At 41.0% G+C, this 24,463-nt stretch overlaps 1 protein-coding gene across 1 annotated transcript in view; it reads left to right on the top strand.

Moving 5' to 3' along the window:
- Positions 1–24,463, top strand: part of RAB8B (RAB8B, member RAS oncogene family) — a 61,103-nt gene that overhangs the window by 249 nt on the left and 36,391 nt on the right. The gene's annotated exons all lie outside the window — the stretch shown is intronic.

The raw sequence follows: 24,463 nt of genomic DNA, 5'->3' as shown, positions 1-24,463 counted from the left end.
TGGGAGGGGAAGGGGAAACTTGGGGGCAAAGAAAGGGAAAGGGGAACCAATGGAACAAGGACGCAGGGGTGTTGGGGGAAACCAGAGGGGTGGGGGTGCCAGGGAAGGGCCTTAGGGGGACAAAGTGTGTGTGTGTGGAACACAAGAAACCTCACGGAGGGAGAGAAAGGGATAGTGGGTGTGAGATGGATGGAAAGGCAGGAAAGAGGAAGGAAATGTGAAGGGGAAATGAAGGGTTGGGGGAACGGGAGGGACGCGAAGTAGAGGAACAGGAGACACCGGGGCGCGAATGGGGCGAGTCCAGCAGCGGGAGGGGGTTGGGGGGGTGAGTGGTCGGAGGCGAGGGACCGGGCACCGGGGTCTGGGGAGGTGTCCTGGCGGGGGCAGAAGGAAGCTGCAGGTCGGGGCAGGGTTCAGGGGACCAGAGGACAGAGTGGGGTGCGTGGGGGAGAAAGTGAAGGAGAGCTAGTGTGAGATGAAAGTGGGGGGGGGGAGGCTGGGCACTCGGTGGAGGAGGTGGGAGAGGGGAGGGCATGGACAGCAGGACTTTCTTCAGGAACTGGGAGCACTGTTATCCTCTTCTGTCCTCGCTTCCTCGGGACCAAGTGCAGGAAAAAGAGAAAAAGTGACCAATGAGAGGAGGATGTCTCCAGAGCATTAAACTGTTCTGCGAGTGTGAAGGGGCGTTAAGAGAATCGGTGACTTTGGGGAGCGGTGTGGTCAGGAAAATGGGAGACCTTTACTACCATCTCCTGAAAAGCAACACTTAATTGTTAAATTCTTGGGCTTGAATGTTTAAGAACTTCGCAGCCGAGGAGTCTGCCTGGGTCCCTGTATTTTTTGCTCTGGTTTTAATTATGAGTTGCTCAACGAATCACAACAAGCAGCATCCCTCCGGTTATTTTCATTTGATTCCGTTTTTTGTTTTTTTTTCTGATCTGGGCTGGGAGCTGTCCTTCCACCTTTTGTACTGGAAGACTTTGTGTTCAGGTAACAAGTTCTCTAACTTCCTATAAACTGAAGAGGAAATCAAAGCTGGTTTTAAGCTGCCTATCCCAGTGACCTTAACATCCTTTTCCTTGTTAAATTGCTGCGGTTAATTAAGTGCCTGAAGCATCTTAACTTTTGGTCGTCTGGGTGATGCTTGTGGCTTCTCAGAGGAGCTCACTTAAGCGTCTTTCAAATGAATTCTTACAGCATATTTTACCATGAATCTCTGGGATTGTTGGGGGCTAGTGCGATGACCATAAGTGTTATTTGATTATTTGTATGTTTTAGGGATAATTTATTATTTTTTTAAAAAACATAATTGGGTATAGAGCGCCCTTCAAATCAAATACTAGGCAAAGCTGTGTGGTTGGCTGGTTTGCTCTGGCCTCTTTCACAGGAATTGAGTGGTCTGAAAGCTCCCCGGTGTTATGATGTCTTCGCTTAGGGAAGTTTGAGCTGCAAGTTCTTGGCAGTCAGTCTTGAATGGGACTTTTTCTTTTCTGAGGAAGCAGATTTTAAATGTCACGTCTCAAGTATATTTCTGAGAGATTTGGTTGGAGCTGTTACAGCAGCTAAAGGGCATTAATTTTGATGCTGGTACTCATCTCAAAACCTAGAGTAACCTCCTTACATTGTTGAATGCATGCTGCAGTCCAGTTGGTAAAGGACAGTTTCTGACAAGTTGAGTGGGTGGTCTTTTGTCCCTTCTATGCTTGACGCTCCCAGAAGCAGTCTCCTGCTTTGAAAGTGAGTGAGTCGCTTGGATGCTATTTCTGTTAAGCTCCTTGGATGACCTTTGCTTGTTTATAATAGTTTAATTAGTTTTCCCCTTTTTGCCTTAATTTTTGCCCCATATTTCCTGTAAGGGTGATTACTTCCTTTTAAAATAGTAGCTTTTAAAAATTACTTTTCATTCTGAAGGATTAGAATTCTTTTTGTGTTGATTTTTTTTTTTTAATGATTGCAATTCAGTTCAATGGAGGGCTGCAGCTATTAAGGCATAAAAAACAGTGTCCTGACACTGTTTGGAACAGGTGGTAGACAGTTAAACTGGGTGAATCTCATGAATAATCTTAGTCTTTGTATTTTCTGTGGGGTGGATGTGGTAAAAAGAGACTATGAACTGTGTCTTCAGTTGACATGAAGGAGGGGGAAATCTTCCATGCCTCCACTTACCCTCCCCCTCACCCCAGAGCCCCAACAGGAAGTGGTAGCACACTGCCTTCAAACAGTAGAAGAGTTTATATACCTTAAACCCAATGCTTTGCAATTGAAATGAAGTTAGGAAACTAAGGAGAATGTTAATACCATCGTAGTAAAAATCTCCACAAACATAGGTTTGGAGTGTCCACATCGCTAGTAGCAAAATCCCACTACTCCAGTGGTTCTCAACCTTCTGGCCCTTTAAATACAGTTCCTCATGTTGTGACCCAACATAAAATTATTTTCGTTGCTACTTCATAACTGTAATGTTGCTACTGTTATGAATCGTCATGTAAATATCTGATATGCAGGATGGTCTTAGGCAACCCCTGTGAAAGGGTTGTTCGACCGCCAAAGGGGTCGCGACCCACAGGTTGAGAACCGCTGCACTACTCCCTCAACACCCCCATCCCATTCCCAGGTGATAGGAAGTTGTTGAAGGTGGTTCATCTCCTCCCAGTCATAGTTATTTCTTGAAGTTCCTAGGTGTGTAAGTTCCTGGGTATTGGAACTGGGTTTTGACAAGGTCTGCCACAGCATAGCTGACAAACCTTGATAAGGTCTATGTCACAGGAAAGACGCATTTCTTAACGCCTGGAGTCTGTGTGTGTGTGTGTGTGTGTGTGGTTTGGTAGATATGTATACCTTGTGCCTGTTTCTTCTAATGAGGGGACATTTTAAGACTTAGTTTTGGTTTGTCAAAGTTTAAGTAGTTTTAAAAAGGGCCTCTTGCCATCTTTAGACACTTTTCATGAGGCGTCTGCCATCATGAGAGGAAGGCGACAATTAGTCATTTTCAGAGCAGATACAGTTGTCGCCCAGATACTTTTCCTTACTTCTCTAAGGTCCTGCTGTTCTCTCAGGTCCTGCTGGCTCCCCTCATTTCCTTTTTGCTCTTTGGGTGGTGGAGGGGTACGTTTTCTTCCAACGGACTTATTGGGAATCTTCCAGTATATTAGTCAGATAATATTTGTCAACTATTGAGTAGGATTGTTTTATCCATTTGAAATAATAGGCCCAGTGCTAGCCTTTCAGTTCAAATATTTGAGAACTGAAAAAAGTTTTTTAATTGGCTTCCCAAACCTCTTACATAATCATAATTAATGCTTAATTAAATGTCTATAAAATGTAACATTAAGACAACCAGGAAACAGCTATACAGTTAGCTACGTGTTATATTTCCTCTGGGCTGTGGGTGCATTTTAATATTGATAGGAGGGCACATTGACATGTTGGAATGACCTGTACTGAATGAGGTGCTGGTAGAAGAAAAAGAAAAGCAGATCCTGTTCTCTAACAAGACAATCTAAGCTTCTTCCCTTTGCTGTCTTTCCCCTGGCCTGCCCCCCTTCCACCCCTGCTCCTCCCGCCCCGTCTTCCGGTTAGGGTATTTCCTGAGTGGTTTCATTTTAGTATAGTCATAGTTTGACAGTAGAAAGAGTCTTAGAGATGATCTACTTTATGCCCCTACCCCAATTTTATAAATAAGAAAACTATGGTTAAGTTGACATTGTCAAGATCACAGCGGGCTGTAACAGAGCCTCCAGCGCACTCCAAATCCAAGTCTGTGTCGCTTTTCACAATCAAGCTGCTGCTATATCTAATCAGTATGACCATCTCCACAAATTTGTCACCACCTTTTCTAGGAAGAAATTAGATTTTGCCCGTATGCTTTATGTGGAGAAAGTTAAATCTTCCCACTTTGATGAGCCAAATTTGTTCCGGGAAATAGTAAATGCTCATACAGTGGTTCAGAGTGCTGCAGGAGTGGATACAGGGACAGCTCAGCACCTGAAGCTGTCCTTTGCTCTTTCTGTGGTTTCAGGTTAGGAGATCAAAGGGCACCCTGTCATTAAAATTCCTTCCCTGTGCAAAATAACTAATGCAATCATATTAATAAGGGGACGATGGCAGTTGTTGCAGCCTTCTCTCACCAGAGCACTTTTAGATGTTTTCTTCTGTAACATTACTTTTTTTTTTTCTTCTTGGATTCAGTTTCCTCAAAATCATGGGTTGACAAACTGTTGCCCATAGGCCAATGTGGCCTGCAGCCTGTTTTTTTGCAGTCCACTGTAAGACTGGTCTTTTTACAGTATTAAAGGGTTATTTAAAAAAATCAAACAAAGCAAAGAATATGCAACAGAGACCATATGTGTCCCACAAAGCTTAAAAATATTTACTTTCTTTATATAAAAAGTTTGCTGACCCCAACTTTATTAAAAACTGTTTTTCGTTGGTAGCAATTCAAAGCTTTTATCAAGACTTATTGACTGAAAAACAAACTTTGTCATGTTTACATTTTTAGCCAAGATGATATCAACATTTGGCTGAGCGTAATCCAGATATGTAGAGCAAGTTGATTTTAATTTTCATAGTTGTTTTCATTCGTTTCATCCTTGCAAACAAAACTATGCAAGGAACACTCAACTTCAAATTGAACATTTTGTACATGAAGCCTTATTTTAATGTCATGTGTTCTTTCAAAGCTGTCAGTAGACTTCCTATCTATTTCAGAACATGTCGAATTTAATACTTGGTAGGAAAGGGTTAAACTCATCTCCTCAGTTTGTGTTCTAGCATATGAAAAAAGCCACTCCACAAATTACGGAGGAGAGCAGGGAAACTGAGTCCTGGCTACAGATATTGATGTGTCTTAAACATAAGTGTACTTTAATAAAGAACTTGGCCAGCTGTTCTGCATGGCAGCAAATCAGGGAGGAGATTCTCTTGGCAACAGCACCAAGATTGTTTGGATCCACTGAGAAAAGCTGGAGGGAAATTGGTTTGCATCTTGTTTTAGAGGGAGATAAGTCTAATCTGTGCAGATAAGGCAAACTAAGGAATAAAATAGCAGTTAGTTTTTGAACTGAGTCTGATAACTGAATCTGAACAGAACTGTGGAATCAGAAATGGAAGGCCAGGATGCTGCCGGCAAGGCCTGAAGCTGGTTCTAGTTTCGGTCTGACTGCCTGCACACTGAGCCGTCCTGGGGACCAGCTCTCTTGCGTGTGTTAGAATTGCTGCTTGGAAGAATTTTGTAGGAAATAGTTTTTCATAGTAGATTGAGAAGAACATCGTAGTGGGGATGAGGGAGTAGATTTAGGTGAGTAATAATATTGTGGAACATAACAGTGTGGATCTTCTGACATGTAAGTAGCCAGTGAAGTGGACTTGTTCATGTTTGGTGTTAGGGAAAGGGCATGGCACATTAAGAAGAGCAGTGGGTCTGGAGTCAGATCTGGGTTCATGTCCTGGCATCTGCCTTTCCTAGTTTTCTGGCCTTTAGTGAATCAGTTGTCCTTCTCGGGCCTTAGTTCTTTCATCTATACTAGAGTGTAATAATACAGGACCAATTTTTCAAGGTTGCTGTGAATTCCCTAGGGCAGGAATCAAGTCTTATTCATCTCTTAAATCTCCAATGCCTGTATTAAATGACCCTCAATTGGACAGATGAATGACTGGATGGATGAAGTGTGAAAGCACTGTATAAGTTGTAAAGCATTGCTTGGATTTTCGTTATTTTCTTTCATAGTTATAGATGATTAGATGGTGTCTGAGATAAGATAAGAATGGCCCATGAATTCTTTACACAAGAATGGTATTTACCCCAGTATAAAATGTTGTATAGCCTTCTATGATCAGTTTTGAAGGGATGTTTTAAAATATGCAAGATATTTCACTTATCTTTCAGACTCTATAATAAGCTGTTTAACACCATGCTTTCAACCCCCCACTAACATAAATACCAAAGAGAAAATGAGTGAAATCACTGGGTTTGCTTTTGAAGAGCCATTTCAGCTTTGTCTCTGCCCATTAGATTCAAACAATGCAACAGATGCCTGTTAACAGTTTTGTGCCCAGTTTTAATTAGCAGATGGAGCTCTGTTTGTGTCTGTGTTCTGCCCAGCACTCGTTTGAGTGACAGGATAGTGAGTGGATTGGAATTCAGTGTTTGTGTTGAATAAAGCCAAATTCTATTTTTAAAAAGATGAATATAAGCCTTTATTATATAGAACCACTTGCACATCTCACTGGAATAGCATAGTGTCTGGACTAAAACTAATGTTTGCAGTTATGTTCTCTGCTCTTATTACAGGAAAACACCATTTTATTGTTTAAGTGAAGGTTTTACTGTATCTCGAAACTATCAGGAAGTGGCTGTCTTTGAAGATCCATTTCAATATTTTGGCATAGTATGTTGAGGAATATGCAGAGCTGGGCTGAAATAGGCTTTAGTATGAATGCCAGTACTGACGGGTTGTTAGGGGCCACCTGGAATGCTGTGTTGTATAGAATCCTGAGGTCCTGTCTGAGCTCAGCAAGCTTGAGGGCGGTCATGGATTCCTGATGTCTGCCATGGCAGTGGAGGGAGAGAGTGGGTGGCAATGTCATCCACATATGCTGTCTATTTTCTAAAGTGAGTAGGTAGCTATCCAATGCATTGTGTCTAATTTCAATAATAAAAGTATTATTGGTGGCCCTGGCCAGGTGGCTCAGTTGGTTGGAGCATCATCCAGTACATCAAAAGGTTGTGGGTTCGATTCCTGTTCAGGGCACATACGTAGGTTGTAGGTTTGATCCCTAGTCAAGGTGTGTACTGGAGGCAATTGATTGATGTTACTCTCTCACATCTATGTTTCTCTCTCTCCCTTCCTCTCTCTAAAACAACAACAACAAAATCTCGGGTGAGGATTAAAAATATATATATTACTGGGGAATGATTATTACCTGTATTATGTCTGGAGATGTGTCCTTTTCTCCTTTTCCTACTGAACATAGGAAAGACCCAAAATTTGTGTCTTTTGGACTTTTCTTATTTTGATTTGAATTAATAAGAACTTTAAAGGAAGTGGATGCCTGATTGTAGAAGAAGAAATAAGCCTGCTTTTTGTTTTATTTTGTGTTACTTAGTTACTCAGGACTTCCTTTGGGAGGCCACACACAGTGGTAGAAACAATTTGGAAACAGATTCTGAAGCAGCCCTGTTTCTTGGCTGTGATGAAGTATTTGCTTGCAGTCCTACCTGTAGCATTCAGCAATAGTTTAATAAGTCACCTGTTGCTGGACATGAATTTTAATTCTTTGTTCCCAGGAGAAAATGCTAAAGCTCTGCATGTCCTTAATGTTCATCAAATATAGGCTTGCCATCACTGAGATAGACTGGATGACAGCATTGTAGAATTTCAAAGCATTTTGCAAAAGCTGGGTGAGGATGGACTCTCACTTCATCATGATATAAACCAGCCCACAAAGCGGTTAAGCAGTGTGTGTAGTGTTGCACAGCTTTCTGTTGGCAAAGCTTGGACTGACGTGACTTCCCCCACATCACACTATAATTTTGCCTGTTTTGGCAAAGAACTTGGCAATAATTATTTGAACAACTCATAGATATTTTCCTGATGTATAAAGTGGTAGAACAATCTCTAAAATATGTGATCAGGTTTTAACATGAAATATAGGTGGTCTATTTAAAAGTTGAATTTTAAGAGTTTTTTTCTTAGGATCCTATGCAATATTTATTTATCTGGAATAGGTATTGCAGAATATTCTAATGTCATGCACACTGACAAGGAAAAAAATGCTGAGATGCGCTTGATTAAGTTACAGTGGGCCAAAGAGTGAGAGAAAGACAGAGCAGTTAGCTGTTCATAGCTGTGGCCAGCTAACAAGACTGCTCACATTCCTGCGTGTATGTTGGGACTTTGAATTAACTTCCAGGTGGCTATTATCTAAAGAGAAGATAGCCAGATGCCATCAAACCCTGGAGCCTTCCTTCGCATCTTGTTTACACATGAACTTTTCAGACTGTTGCCCATAACCAATCCAGAGGAGCACTTCTCCCAGAACTAGCCCTGCTTTGCCTTCTCCCACCCTCTTTATCTACAGCCAGTGTAAGTTCTTTCACAACAACTTACATCTTTCTTCCCCTACTTCATGTATGAAAAGGCTGGCCCACTCCAGGATGGCCAACATGTTGTCTTTTCCACCTCGTGCTGCTGGTGGTGGTTTAGACTTTATACCCCCAGACCTGATCCTTTTTTTCTTGCTAGAAATGGCCCAATAAGCGCTTTCTTTGAAAAAGACTTTCCGCCATGGAAGTTGAAATTTTTAACAACAAAATACACAAAATCCATTACAAAAAAGGCTTGTGTTCTGAGATGTCAGTGACTAACCCTACTGTAATTTGTTAGTTGCTTATGAATTTGGATGGAATAGCTGTTTATAGTCTTCAATAAAGAATATTTAACTTTTTTTTTCTTCTTAAGGTCTCTGAATAAAATCTTGAGATGGCTTAGAAAAAAATTCTTCCATTTTTTGAATGACCCAGACCACTTTCTCATTCCACTCTCTTCATTAACACCTCACCCATACCGGGACTTGGGGAGAGGGAATTGGATTGGAAAGAGAATAACGAAAACAACATTCTCCTCTCCTCTCCTATTGATTTGTCTGCTTGTTCAGTCTCTTGCTTTTGCTTTTGTTGGCAGTTGGAGTGAACTATTGTGTTTAGAAACTTGTGCGTAATGTAGTTTGAGAATTAATAATGAATTCTGACTATATTGCTCTCTTATATTGTTTAGAACTAGAAGATTAAAAACTGGTACTGGTACTTGTCTCAGGCACCACCAGTAGCAAACGGTGACGTATTGATTAGGGTGCCATTCACAAACAAAATAATTTGAGTGAGTGCATTTCCCATTTTCTCTACTTACTATTGTTTTGAAGATTTCCAGCCCTTATAGAAGCATGAAAAATTCATGGGACAATCCAACTAATTTCTTTCACTTCCACAAAATTCTGTTATAATTAAAATTAAAAACATGCATATATAATATAATCAGAGGTGTGTATCATGGCCCTTTAGACTTTAATTTTAAATGTATGTCGTGATCTCATTATATGATTTACCTCATTTTTAAATTCAAATTATCTCGTTATTATTACGAAATAGAATATATAGTACTCTGAAAAACAAGTGGTGCGTGTTTCCAGGCAGTCACGGCACAAGCCCCTCCAATGGACATTAAGTTAGGCCTGTTTTCTCATCATGCAGGCAGTGCAGGCTTCAAGCCCAGCCTGTGTTGATCTTGTCAGTTAAACTTTTTGTAGTTCTGTTATTGGACAGGGGTCTTGGCCCTGAGTGGGTCTGCCTAGGGTCGTCTGTAGTGTGAGGGTTCTTGACTTCGTGCAGAAAAGATTTCACAACACAAGTCCCGGTGACTATGAGGGTATGTTTATTAAAGCTGGGGACAGTGAAACAAAGAAGGGCTTAGCATAGGAGCAACCGGAGAGCTAGGCTGGGCTGCCTTAGCTCTCTGGGAAGTCAGAGAAAGGGAGCCTTGGGGACATGGTCAGGGGGTTAGCCTGGGACAAGCTGCCACAGCCCATTGCTCCCCTGGTTGCAAGTTTTGTGGGTTCCCTTAGAGTTTAGGAGATGCGTGCCTGTGGGGGACGAAGTCGGGGAAGCAGAGAGAGCAGGGAAAGCCGCAGACATGCTTCCCAGAGGGAGAGCGGGTCATGGGTCTTTTGTTTTGAGGGTTTTTATCTATCTCTTGCAGGCAGGGACTATAGGGGAGGTCTCAAGGGAGAGTTTCAGTAGAATATTCATCAGTTTTCCAGGTGTGCTCTTTCAGGGTCGAGGTCTTTACTGATTGCTCGGTGCCAGGCAGGGGGTCATTAGTCACTGCAGCTGGTCCTGGCCTTGCCCACCTGGTTTTGCTGCTTTTCTGGGCCTGGAGCTGAAATACAACTGAGGCCTAGATGTTATCTCTAGGGAGGTGACCTTCTTCATCTGCTGTAAACTGCTCAGCCAGTTTGCTCAGCTATCTGTCTCAGTTTCTCCATTCCACTTGGTCAAGGAATTTTCCTAGCTTCTTACTATCCCATCTCAGTACTAAAGAAACCGCTTAATGTTTTAGAATCCTGTCCTTTAAAAATGCCTGGTTTCAATAATAAAGCTAAATGTCATCAGAAAAATAAGGACTTGAAAGTTGGGAAAATATTACGTCAAAGGAGATAGATAAAGTATTTTCAGATTATCTCATTTTCTTCATATACAGTATGGTGAAATAGATGAAAAATAATCTAAAATAATAGGAAGCCTTTTGCTGCTTAGGTATGCTGATGCTAAATTTCCATTTGACAGATGAGGGGCTTGAGGTTCAGAGAACTGTGTGCCTGAGGTCACACAGGGCCTGGCCTTGAGCATTAGTTTTCTGAATACTAGTCTCTCTCTTATTCCTCATCTGCCTTCAGTTCTCTTGCTATGAAAAGACATTGATGATATAGCATAAAATCTGGACATAGTCAACATTTTGTGGGAGAAGAGTCAGAGATTGAACTAGGAGATATAAGGTCCAAGTACATCTCTGCCTTTGAGTAACCATTTGCTTTGGCCAAGTCTTTAATCCTCTCATGGCCTTTTTTTTTTTTTGGCCTTTGTTGTTTTAATTGATAAAAAGCAGAGGCTGGGGAGGGCGCTTCAGTGATTTGTTAGTAGGCTAACAGTGATTTGTCCACTAGGTCACTAACTTCACTCATTCAATGAGCAACATTATTTAGTCTTTGAGAGGGGAAAGAGTAACAAGTATCAAGGCAGTTTTAATACAATGATGAAAAGGGCCACAAGTGGATAAATAGAAAATGTTATGAAAGTAGAGAGAAGAGATAGAGGAAAGCTTCTAGGAAGAAATGACACCTAATCTAAAATCAGAACGCGACGGAGTCAGTTGGGTAAATGGGCCAGCCAGTACAGCCTTGGGAAGAATTTGGAGAAATCCTGTTTGGCTACGGCCTCCAGGGAAGTGGGGCATGTAACAAGGGTAAGGTTGAAGGGTAGTAGAGCGCAGATTGTGGAGGGATGTGAAACCTGTTCAGGGTCTGGACTTGTATCCTGAGAGCGCAGTCCCCGGGGATTTTACACCCCGAGACCAGTAGGAGATTAGCAGACTAGCTCAGTGGCCCCTTCCCTTCACTGGGACCTTCACTGTTTACAAAGTACTTTCATTTACATCACTATTTAAACCTCTCATAATCTTGTCCATGGACAGAGGTTAGTATCTCCATGTTCTAGACAAGGAAGCTGAGGTTCTGAGAGGGTCATTGATTTGACCAAGTAAATAGGTAGAGGAGCCATGACTCGAGCCTCGCACTTCAGTTCTGGACCACAGTCTGTCCGCAACAACCTGCCCCTCTCAGAATGGCCAGGAGTTTTCCGTGGGACTCAGTGCACTGGCACTTAGCCTGTGGTAGCGGTCACTTCCAGTGGTCTGTGACAACTGTGTAAACTGACCAGCGAACTCTTGAGAAGTGTGTTGAGTGGAAAGATGAAGTCAGCCTCTTCCTAGGCGGGCCCCAGGAACAACGATTGCAAACGTGCATCACATTCCTGTCAGCCCTAGGAGGTCAGTGGACTGGACTTGTGGTTTTGGGTTGTCCCCTGACCTCTAACCCAGTCCCTTAGGAAGCAATCAAATATATGCACAGCAGAATGTGGGCAGGAGGCAACAGCATTTAATTATGAATCCAACTCTTTTGCATAAAGGAAACTAATTATATCAGAAATCTCAGCACTGCCTCTCCGCATGGGGCAGTTGGCTTGTTAAGCTTGTATGCTGTTGGCCTTAGACTGTAACATCACTAGGAACAGCGACTATAATTGTGAGCCTTTTTCCTTTGACAAATTAGGCTTAAACCTCATGTCAGCCTGTTCTTTCCTTTTTTTCAGGGAGAAATTGTCTCTGCTCTGGGTTTTGTTTGGAAAGTCCTGGTTGGCAGAATTTTCCTCACAGTGCATTATAGACTAGACTAACATCCATTTGCTAACCCTGGGTCTCCAGAATGGTGCAGTGAGCCAGAAAGCAGAAAGGCCCAAGCAGCTGAATTTGATATAATAAAGTCCATCTTCTAAAATTCACGAACTTGTCACAGAGGGGAGCCCCTGGGTCCTCACTTAGCTGTTGCAATTTTTTTTTGAAATCTATATGATTTTTTTTATAAAATAATTAGCCATTTACATGCAATAAACATTAATATTTCAAGAAAGACGATTTTAAATATAATAATATTACCAATACTGTATTAACATAGTATAATATTATAAAAGTTGTAGGAAATATTAAAAATCTGCAAATAACAGGATTACTTCTATTACACTCAAATATTTTTTTCCTCTGGCTCTATTTTTGTTCATCAGTTTATGTTGTTCATAATATTCCACAAATGAGTGAGATCACGTGATACTTAACTTTCTCTGACTGGCTGATTTCACTTAGCATGATGCTCTCCAGGTCCATCCATGCTGTTGCAACTGGTAGGAGTTTCTTCAGCTGTTGCATTCTTGATGTGTACAGTGGTCATTGGTTTCTCTGAGCCCTGAAAAGATTAGGAGCAAGGCAGGCCACCAACATGGGTGAGGAAAGCATAGTGGTGTGCCCCTCAGAGATGGCATTTGTTATAGGACTTTGCACACAGTAGTAAACTTCCTGGGCTTCCATTTCTTCATAAGCAAAAGGGACTGCTGTGCCAGGTTCACTCAAAAGTCTCTTCCAAAACTCGGCTCCTAAATGATTACCTGTGACTCCCTGACGAAATAGAAAAGTAGAAATAACTCCAAATAGCATTGTATAGATAAAAGAACCTGGATTTTTGAGACAGAAATTCTTAAATTTGAATCCTGAGTCTGCTACTTCCTATTTGAGAGCCTTGGTCAAATTAACCAATTTTCCTTATTGACAAAGGAAGGATAGTAACTCCCTTGCCGGATTTTTGTTTCATTTTGTTTTTGAGAATGAACAAATTATTGTTTGTATAACATCTTTGGCACATGGGAGACCCCCCAAAACATGCATGTGCGTGTGAACGAGTGTGAGTGAATTACTCAGTCCCAGTTCACTCAGGGTAGGCCCTGGACAAATTATTGTTATAACACTTGCTGTCAATGAATGATAAGAGCTGACATTTATTGACTGCGTACTGTACACCAGGTACAGTTCTAGGCATTTTACATGAATTAACATTTTCATTATGGATTGGCTCCTTTAATTCTCATAACAACCTCTTAGTTGCATTCTGTTGTTATTTCTGTTTTCCAAATGCGGTAATTGGGGCACAGAATGGTTACCTTCTCAAGGTCACACAGCTGGTAAGTGGTGGAACTAACTCAGGTTTGTACCCAGGCACTTTGGTTGTAGAGTCTGTGTTTTTAACCACTATGCCTTTCTGTCTTAAGTGACTCAGAAATATTTACAACAAAAGATAGGTTATTGTTAAGGAGGTGGTGCTGCAAGGTGAACAGTGATACTACTCCTTGTCAGCTAGAGATGTCAGTTCTTTTAACCTCCCTGGCCCCATCCCCCTCTTCTGCAGAGGACTGTTGCCCAGCGGTTTAATGGACTGTAGTAAAGCATTTCGCACAGGGCCTAGCACACAGGCTCCATAAAGGGTGAAGGGTTTCATTTATTTCCAGGTAACTTGTTAGAACAAGTTTCATAAAAAATACCAACAGAAACATTTTGGTCACATAATGGGGTGTGCTTCAGTTTTTTTGAAAATTAGTTCTTAAAGTTTAGGACCATGTGCATTTTACAAAGCTAGAATGAGAAATATTTGTCTTTAAACTCATTCCCAGAGTGACGGTGACTGTCGCTGACTGCCCTGGCGTAAGGAGGTGTCCAAGAGCAGCCCTTGACCTCCGGTGCCTAATGTTAGTGTAATGTAAGGAGCAAGCTCTTCGCAGCCTTCCAGCTGCTGCACACTCTCAGGGCATTTTTAATTCCTCCTTCGGGTAAGAACAAAAACAATAGTGGAGAATGTCCTGTCTAGAAAAGACAAATGTTTCCATTAAAATACTCCAGTTGGATGTCTTCGGTTAGGGCCCTGAATTCTAAGTGCAGTGAGTCTCTGCAGGAAGGCTCCTGAATCTTAATGAGTTTGTTTGCATACATGAATTTGAACAATACATTAAATCTTGAAACACCAGACCCTGTTTTAATGGAGTAAATTACCCAACTTGAAAGTTAGTTAATAGGCTTTTCTTTACCTAATAATCAAGATGATGATACTTTAATCTCAAAAAGTCATTAATCATATTTTTATAATATTGATACATGCTATTAATTTTCTTTTTAGTCACAAAACTGTCTCACCAAGAGAATTAGGGAAATAAATGTATCAGTATAAGCATAGTGGTAAAAGCATGCCCCCCCATTTTTAAAAAATATATTTTATTGATTTCTTTCAGAGAGGAAGGGAGAGGGATAGAGAGTTAGAAACATCAATGAGAGAGAAACATCAATCAGCTGCCTCCTGCACACCTCCTATTGGGGATGTGCCCGCAACCAAGGTACATGCCCTTGACAGGAATCGAACCCGGGACCCTTCATTCCGCAGGCTGACGCTCTATCCACTGAGCCAAACCGGTTAGGGCATGCCCCCCCACTTTTAACACTTTTCCTTTCTGTGGTACATAGTACATGATGATGGTGATTACTTGTACATGGTAGGCATAAATCTGAAATTGGGTTTGGACCAGGAAGATGAGTTGAGATGCTTTTCACTAGTTTAAAAGTGTTTTTAAACATTTTTTTTTAAAAGCCATATATTACAAAGCTAGTATAAGAGGTGGCAGGGATGAGATCATGAAGGGCCTTAAAGGTCAGTGTGAGGAAGGTAGATTTTATTTGACACATTTGGTTTATAAATTTAAAAGCTGCAATGGTTTTAAGAGAGTTCATTTTGAGGTTGAATAGCACTGAAAAACCATCCATGGAACTCTGGTCCAGTCCACTCCCTAAAACTATGTTGTATACAGAAAATATGCTGTTAAAAATGTTCAGATGGCCAGACTCTTGCCTTCTAATGAAGCATAAAGGTTGTGACGGTGGGTCAGTTAATGCTCCAAGCAATGCAGCATGCCCCACTGGTGGGGAGCACAGAAGCATCACATTGGTTGTGAACCTCTGGGGAACAGAGACCATGACTTGCTTCCTCAGAGCTCACTTACCTGATGCTCAGGCACACTGTATCTGTTTGTGGAATAAATGAACTAACACCATATATTTTCTTCTGAGGAATGGATTTTGGGCTCCTGCAATAGGGAAATCTCATCCATTAGCACGTACATAAGCTTCAAAGGATGTGTAATTATCACCTGTTATTGCTTAGGGTCTTTTTCTAGATGTGAGAGCGATAAAATCAAACTATTTCTCTTTTACCCAGAGTATTTATAATAATAAATGCCCATTTATGCCCAGGCATAAATGCCCAATTTCTGGGGCATGGAAGGCCCTCAGTAATAGTTGGTTGAATGACTGTACACTTGACAGCTGTTGGTACTCTCAAGTCCAGCTGTTCAGGTCTCACTCAAATCACAGCAAATGATTCCCCTCTGCATCTATTGTCCAGAAAAGACCACACAACCCTCTAACAAGAGCTTCCTCACCTTTCTTACTATCTCTCATTTCTGGGTATTTCACCTTCTCCCCAAAGAGCCAGTGCTGACCTGTTGGTTGATGATCTTAATGTGATACCTTCCCACTGTCCCGGGACCCAGCTCTGGCAGTTGTCCCCCTCCTATCTTCCATCTTCTGTCTTCTCTTTCTCTCCTGGCCCTTTCTTCTATTCTTTCAACTCTGTTGAAATTGTCCCCATTCAAATAAGGAGATCCCTTAAATTCACTGCTTCCTCAAGTCACTCATCTCCCCATCCCCTTTTCTTTGTTTTTTAATTTCTTTTTAAAAAAATATATTTTATTGATTTTTTACAGAGAGGAAGGGAGAGGGATAGAGAGTTAGAAACATCAATGAGAGAGAAACATCGATCAGCTGCCTCCTGCACACCCCCTACTGGGGATGTGCCCGCAACCAAGGTACATGCCCTTGACCGGAATCGAACCTGGGACCCTTCAGTCCACAGGCCGACGCTCTAGCCACTGAGCCAAACTGGTCAGGGCTGTTTTTTAATTTCTTGAAAGACAAGTCTTGTCACCTGCACTTTTCTGCTATCTCCTTACTTGTCAATCCCTTCAAAGTCTGCGCTGCCTGCTTCAACATTGCCCAGGCCATCCTGTCCTCACTGCACAGGCCAGTGGGCTTTCCCCCTACTCATCCCCCCTCCCCCACCTCTCCTCTCCGCAGCATTTGTAACAATTTGTTACTTGCTCCTTGAAACTCCTTCCCCCACCAGCTTCCATTCCCCCATCAGAATTGTCTTCTCTGATTTACTTCCGACTCTTCTAACCGTGCCTTCTGTTTCCCTTAGTAGTCTCATTTTGTCTTTTAATTAAAGTAATTTTCCAAGTATCTGTCCTCTATTTTTTCCTCTTTCTCTTTTAGACATTACACACTTTAATACAATTTGTGATCACACCAATCTGTGTGATTTGCTGCGTTAATGTCTGTGTCTTCTGCCATATTGCAACTCCGTGAGTGCAGGTACCAGATCTGGTCCCCATTGTATCCCTAGCACCTAGGACAGTGGTTCAGAAACCCCCAGGTGACGAAGGTAGCAAGCTTGATCCTCTGCAAGCCGCCCACATATGACTCTCCAACTTTGTCTCATTATATTCCAGCCCTTCCCAAAATTAATTCATTCCTACCCTTATCTAGTACCATTTTGTGAATTTTCATGTATCTGTTAACACTACTGATTTTATATATATATATTTTACCTAGGTTCAAAACCTGCAAGTCATCTTTGACTCTTTTTTTTCTCCTTAAATCCTACATATAATTTGTTGCCAAGTCCTTTCCATTCTTCTACCACCTCAGCTCCTCTCCCCTAGTCTTTGCAGTATCCTCCTTGGTGGCCTGAGCACTTCCAGACTCACTTGGGCAGCACCCCTCTCACTCTCCCTCATTCCAGTCTATACACTTTGATCAAATTAGTTGTAGAGCATAGCTCTGATTACATATCATAGGCATTCCTTACCTCTCCCCTTAAAAGTCTTGTTTTTCACTTTGCCTAATTGAATATATCTTCCTCAGTCTACCGTTCCAAACTCCCCACCATGCGGCTTCAGCTGTATTTCCTTCTGCTCCTTACAGGAGTCCTAGACTCTAACCCAGGGCCTCCTGAACAGGTGCCGGGCCAAGGTTTCGCCTGACCAGTGTAAGGTTACCAGCTGCCCTTTCATGAGAAGAAATGCCATTTTTACTTTTCTGAGATGATATGCTTCTGACATTTTTTTGGAATTAAAATGCTTCTTATAAAGTGGTGGTGTTAATAGATGGTCAATATTTATTTCACTATCATTTGCAAAATTTAAGAAGTTGCCATAGAATTCTTGCTATTTTTTTCCTCAGAGGGTATTTCTAGCTTAGTTTTCTCCCTAGTAAATTTATGGAATACACAACTCCTAGCCTAGTATATTCCTTCTTTTAAATCCTTTTATTCTCCTCATCACAACCACTTTTTGTTTGTTTGTTTCTGGAAATTTTGCTAATTCACAAAATTTAAAAGTCTAGGGATCATTGCTCTACCCAGAATAATGGTTCCATGATCACACCTCACATTTGCCTGTTGACATCCTGCCTCTCCTCCCTGATGTTCCCCAGATGTTACTTTCTTACGATGCCAGGTCAGAGTCTTCTCCTTGCCCCCTCCCTGTCAGAAGATGCTTTCTCTCTCCTCAGTGGCACTTTGAACCCTGCAGTACTTTGGACTTTCGCATGGCATTTCCCATGTTCTTCCTGCGCGAAAAGCGGAACTGTCTTCTTCCCTCCCCACCTACTCTACTTCATGATAACTTTTTTTTAGGACAAGGTTTATTTTATCTTTTGTGTTCTGTGCATTGCCAAACACTGTAATTGGAACCTATTTGGTGCTCAAAAAAATTGTCATTGAACTAAATTCCAGAGTGATGCTGATGAAATAATTTGATCAAATAAAGCTCTCATATTTGGGGGAAAGAGTCCTTTAAAGGTACTTGTTTAGAAATTTTTTTCATGATTCTGAAATTAGACTTCCCATTGTTTACTCAATCATGTTAAGAATGGTTGCCCATTTATCTTTTAAAGATAAAATAATCTTGGGTTGCAATTCTAGATATTGGATTAAGGCCAACTGTGGTTGAGGTGGTTAAACTGAGAAATTACCTTTTTCATTTGGGATTCTCCTGTGAAACCTTTGTTGAAGTGATTTCATTTTGACAGAGGAGGTCCTGAAACTCTTTCCCCAGGTGATAGGCTACAACTTCTTTGCCTCTGGCCTTCTCTTGAGCTTTAGGCGCCCTGTGAACCTTGATAATAAGGCTTTCTTTGTGTCTATGAGAAAGCCATCTTTGAGCTATATACAGACCTGCCACTTTCATTCTTTAAAAAAAAATGTGGTTTTTTATTGCTGCTTTGTCTAGTTCTCCCCTCTCCTCCAAAATCTTTTGTTCCTGAGTTTGAATTGTGCAGAAGAAAACCTGGAAGGGAGATGGTAGCACCACAGCCAGACCTCCTAGTATAAACCCCCATTCAGTGCAAAGTTACCTCTACTTTTGGGAATCTGACCTTTGTGGTGAAGCCATTTTCAGCTTCTTCCACTGAAGCACTGAAATCACGTTGGACTTGGAACAGGGCAGGGCTTCTGCCATGAAGACTCTGAATGGAGAAGGAAGAGTGTGCCACTACCTCTTCTGTCTTGTCTTTTCTACTGAAAAGGGGGCGGGGAGCGTGGGGAGTAGTGATGGCAGTGGTGGCAGTTGCGGCTGTGGGCAGTGACCAGTCTTGGCCCTTTTCTAAATTGTAGGCTAGTTTTGTGTTATGAGTGACTGGTATTTAAATAAAAGATGAGAAATTGAATTGTCTCTTGAAGAGAATGAAAGCTTAACATTATACACAGGCATTTTCTAGCAGCATGCTAACAATACTTACTATGTGGTGTGGTTTTAATTAGCTTTGGAGAACTGGGCTTTAACTCAACCTAAGGAAAGTTCTTTCATCAAAATACCACTATACAATGACCCATTGGAGCCTTTGCAATATCTGAAGATTAAAGCAGGAAAAGAGTTTGGGGGAGGATTCTGAGGTTTGTTTGAGACATGTGTCTTATCTGCAAAAGCCCAAATAAAAGTGAATGGTCAACTTTGCTTTCATTGGCTTAAGTATTTGCATTAAAATCTCTTTTGGCTTCTCTGGCCTAACTTTTCTTTTTTGACAGGGGAATAAATAGTAGAATATCCATTGTAGATCAGAAGTATAGAAATTACTGAGATTATGTAGAAATGTCTTACAGATGTTCTTGAAACTGCAGCCAAATTGAGTGAATTCTTGCCCCTTTACGTGTTGGGAGGTTGGGAGATTATTGTCTCACTTAGTGGGATATCATAATTGTGCTCCGTTCCAGGCTGCGTGCACTCGTTGTATCTCTCGTTGACAGCCTTATTTAACCCTATTATACCTTAACTATGATGACCACTTGAGCAGAAAAGAATGTGCAAGACTCTGGAACCTTGGTTTGAAATTTTCTTTATAAAGCTTCTTCACACTATATTGAGCAAAGTAAAGTCTTGTTAAAAGTAAAAATGAGTGTGGTTGAGTTCAAAATTAATCTCCAGTTAAATCCAGTTATGGTTTTGGCGGATTTTTCTTTTTCTTTTTCTTTCTTCTTTTTTTTTTTTTGCCAACCACCAGTTTCCTTAGTATTGCCACATCCTACTGACCAATGCACCTCATATAGCTCAGATCCGAAGGCAGAATGCCCCTAATTGGTTGTCCAACATCATTCCAAGTCCTGTCTTCCTAGCACGGTGCAGTGTGGTCCTGCCTTCTGAGTTGGTGGAGTTGGTGTAGAAGCACCTTTGGTGCAGAGCAAGCAGAGCATGCCAAACTAGTTCATAGCAAAAACAAACAGCAACCGACATCCAGGTTGTTGTTGCATAGGTCACTGTGTTTATCATTTTTAAACATCCGGGGTTGTGAGATAAAGCTTTTAAGGGAGGGATTTTACCAGCACGTTTTCTGTTTCAGTTCATGTTCAGCTATGACTCATGTTTATTCTAGTCTAACCCCATTTTGTTTGGAAATTTTTGTACTAGAAAATGTCACTTTCAACTAGGGGAGGGGAAATTCTGATTGAGGATCAGAAGAGTCAAGGTATTGTAGTGGCAATTTGGCATCTTTTAACTCTGGAAAAAATAGAGAATCCTTACAAAGAAAAGTGTTGTCAAGTACAAAGTGATTCTTATAAACAAATAGGGGAAAGAAGATGTCCTTTGAACTTTACTGTCAGAAGGAAGACAGGGGAATCAGAGACACTATTATAAAGTTATCATACATGTTGGAGAGAGAGCCTCTGGATTTCCCCGCATGGTGCCCTGTTCACTAAAGCAGTCCTAGCGAACTGCCTCTTGATTAGGGTATGAAGAGAAAGATACTAGAACAAACTGATCTTGAAAGGCCCACCTTCATATGTAATCACCCACAGATGTCTGCCTGTGATTATATATTCCTATAGTGAGGGAATGATAAATGTAAATGAGAATCATGATACAATTTTGCCTTGCTTGCTTGCACATTTCCAGAACATAATTAAAAGCACATGCTACTGTCAATAGTTAGCTATGAGGTTTATGTAGGTTTTTATAAGACTTTGGCAGAAACTAAGGCATGTTTTAGTGTCTAAGTCTTCCCTCTCCTTTTTTTCTCCCCTCCTTCCCCATTTCTCCCCTCCCTCTCCTCCTTCCTTCCTTCTTTTTCTTCCCCTCCTCCTCTTTGGAATCAAAAGGCTTTGACTAGCCCTAGCTGGTTTGGCTCAGTGGATAGAGCATCAGCCTGCAGACTGAGGGATCCCTGGTTCGATTCCGGTCAAGGACACATGCCCGGTTGCGGGTTCAATCCCCAGTGTGGGGCATGCAGGAGGCAGCCGATCAATGATTCTCTCTCATCATTGATGTTTCTCTCTCTCTTTCTCTCCCCCCCCCTTTCTCTCTCTGAAATTGTAACTAAGTTATACTAGATAATTATGTCTTCAAATAAAATCTGATGAGGATAAATGTCTTCTGGGCACTGTTTTGCCCAAAACAGGTGGATATGTGTGGACTTGGGATGTGGCAAGGGAGGCAGAGGTTAGATTAAGGTAGTGATCATAATATGACTTCAGTCAGTGAATTGGTGCTTAGTAAATCATGGTCCTCCAAATAGTGCCAAATGCCCAAGCAAGCCATGGTAGTGCCCGAAGGATGTCTTGGTCATTTAGTCACTCTGCTGTAGTATAATGTGTGCCTCTTTTAAATTTAATAGGCTGTGCCTTTATGACTATAGATGATGTGGCTTTCATTTTAAGAATGATAAGAGCTTAAATTGTAAATTTAAGTTGTAATATAGAGACTAAAAACTAAACAAAAGAAGAAAACACAGATTTTTTCTGGGTAAGGGGAATTTTTACGTGAGTTCTTTTCAACTGCTTTTGTTTATGAGTATGGAAACTTAAAATGGGTAAATTCTATTTTCCAAATAGCTTTGTACATTTTCCATTTATTCCATATGTCATATCTGCTCTCAAGAACAAACGAAAATACCTTCCTTCTCTCCACCAACTCTGTAAAAATATAGAAATTTCCAGTGCTTAAAAATTCAAATTGGTCATTCCTTTCAAGATATTACAGTGTGGGAGGCAAAGGGTTGTCTAATGCAGTTATTTGAGAGCTTACTTTTAGTTTAAAAAAGAGTTCTGCAGGGTGTTGAGTTCCTTGGAAATGGGTGTGCTCAGTTTTGAACAATTTACAAAGCTGTGCCTCTGACAATGGACGTGACTAGGGTGGATCGCCTGCCTCCAATTTCAGCAGCAGTTCATTTCTCTTCTCTTATGTAACCCTTCAGATGGGAGTTTCTGCTTTGGAGTGTTCACGTTTCTGTTTTTTTCCTCCTAACTAAAAAATGACATATAGTGTTGTTGTTGTTTTTTAAGAAAAAATCCTATTATATGCAATACATATATAGTATGTGCAGGAGGCAGCCGATCAATGATTCTCTCCCATCATTGATGTTTCTGTCTCTCCCGCTCTTCCTCTCTGAAATCAATAAAAATATTTATATATTTTTAAAAGTGAAGCTAGGGTGGCCTTTCATTATCGGCAATTGATTTGAGGGTTCGATCCCTGGTCAGGGTGCATACAGGAGGCAACCAATCAATGTTTCTCTCTCTTTAAAAAAAAGAAGAAACAAAAGAAAGGAATAAATAGCATATAACCTTTGGTTGACTTCCAGAATGTTCTTTAGGCCAATGTTTTTCAGTGTGGGTTGCAACCCTTTGGGTAATGAAGTCAATTTAGGGTGTGCAGACCAACTTTTTTTTTTTAATGGAGGAGAAGGGAACAGACCAGAACCGAAGAAAATAGATAAGAGAATTGCATGTACAAGAGTAACAGGCAGTAGGGGTCAAGTGCTATTTTTTGAAACTTTTGTTTCAGTTATTTAAGTATGTATATATGTGTAATGTGCTGTGATATAAAAAACATTTCTTAAATGTGGGTCAAAAAAGCTAGAAAGCTACTGCTGTGGCTGGATTTATTGCTGAAGACTTAAAAAAAAATGTTTTTTGAACCAATTCTATAGAGGCTGTACTTAATTGGACAAATCCCTTTTCTTCCATGAAAGAAAACTAGGGCTTTTAATTGTCAAGCCCTTGTTAATGGAGGTATTGCTGCTGGTTTGACTTGCTGTGGTGTTATTAGGGTCTTTGGGCGTAATGAGCATATTGTCTCTCTCCTTTTTTGGTTTTCTGCTTTTTCTCCCTAGCTGGACCCTGGAAGCCATTCTAGTTGTTGGGAACAATGGTAGAAGTTCCCACACAGTGGAGACATTTGCAGCATGAGGTTTTATGATCATTTGCCAAAGTTTTAAGAAAATTACAGTTTCTGAAGAAAGTAAAACTCTCTAACCAACATGAAATACCCACTTTTTTTCCCCTCCCCTTGTGGTAGCACTTATATTGGTCCTCCTAATATAATTACAGAAGTGGCATTTATTTCATTGTGTGTGGATTTTTAAAAATCACCCAGTCTCCTAAGTCCGTCTAAATTAACATATGATTTTAAGGATTAGATTTGAGACGATGGTAACAGAACCTTTCATTCAATTCCATGTTGTCTTTTCGCCATTCTAAAATAAAAGACATCTATTTTACATATGCTTGGTACTGTGTTTTGTGATTTGTTCTGTTCTCTAAAATTTAAATATTTTAGTGTTTCTTTTATTCCTTTTTTTATTTTTTGCATTTATCACTTAAAGTTATCCAAATAAGTAACTTAAGTTGTCAGTCATTAAGATGCATTGCAGGATCAGTTTGGAGATATGTGAATCTGATTCTATTCAGAAGTAATTAATCACTGTCAGGAAGTGTTTATTGAATGCCTGTAATGTGCTTTGGCAAACAGGAGAGAGGCTCACAAAGCAGTACTCTTAAGTAAAAGATAAGGCTCCTGCTTCTAAAGGACTTATTTTCATTCATTCCTTTAAACATCTATTGAACACCTACTTCATCAGTGGAATGCTGTGCTAGATTCTCTGCCTAAGTCTAAGTGGGAAGGCAAAACTTATATGAAACAAAATATTTAATTGCCATGTCTAATGATATTTATTATAAATTCTTTAGAGTAGAGAGTGAGCAGAGTCATCTCACTGGAATATCTAGAGGACAGAGGAGGTGGGGTTACTGAATCTTAATGGGAAGGATGGAGAATATTCCAGACCAGCGGGGAGAGCAGGGAAGGAGTCCTGAAAAATGCTTAGAGTCCTGGCTGGGTGACTCGGTTGGAGCATCGTTCCTTGCACCAAAATATTGCAGGTTCGATTCCTGGTTGAGCTGCATATGGGAGGCAGCCAATTGATGTTTCTCTCTCACATCGATGTGCTTTTTTGTTTGTGTTCTCTCTCTCTCTCTCCTCCCCACCCCCCACTTCCTCTCTAAAAATCAAAGCATATCCTCTAGTGAGGATTAAAAAAAAAGAGCAGGGTTGGATATGTTGGGTGGGGCCATGTATTTTAAGGTGGGTAATTGCAGAGTTCTGTAAGCTAAAAAGGTACCCCACATCCTTTGGGTGCTTCCAGTCTATTTTGGGACAAGGGCGGGATTATAAATAACTAAGGAGGCTGAACTATGAGTACTGTGATGAAAGTAGTATAAGCAAAAAGCTTGGAGTCACCATGTCAGTGGCTACCCTTGAGCTGTATTGATAGTGCTCTGGCTTAAGGCTTGGCCACATTGCTGACTTAGTGACAGACTTCCTTTTTGGAAGGTCTGGCTCTGGACTTGCCAGCATATGTATGACACTCCCAGTTCACCA

This window comes from Myotis brandtii, unplaced genomic scaffold (genome assembly GCF_000412655.1).
Source record: "Myotis brandtii unplaced genomic scaffold, ASM41265v1 scaffold144, whole genome shotgun sequence".
Classification (NCBI taxonomy): Eukaryota; Metazoa; Chordata; class Mammalia; order Chiroptera; family Vespertilionidae; genus Myotis; species Myotis brandtii.
Note: the sequence above shows the minus strand (reverse complement) of the source record. Positions and strands in the feature narration are given on the sequence as shown.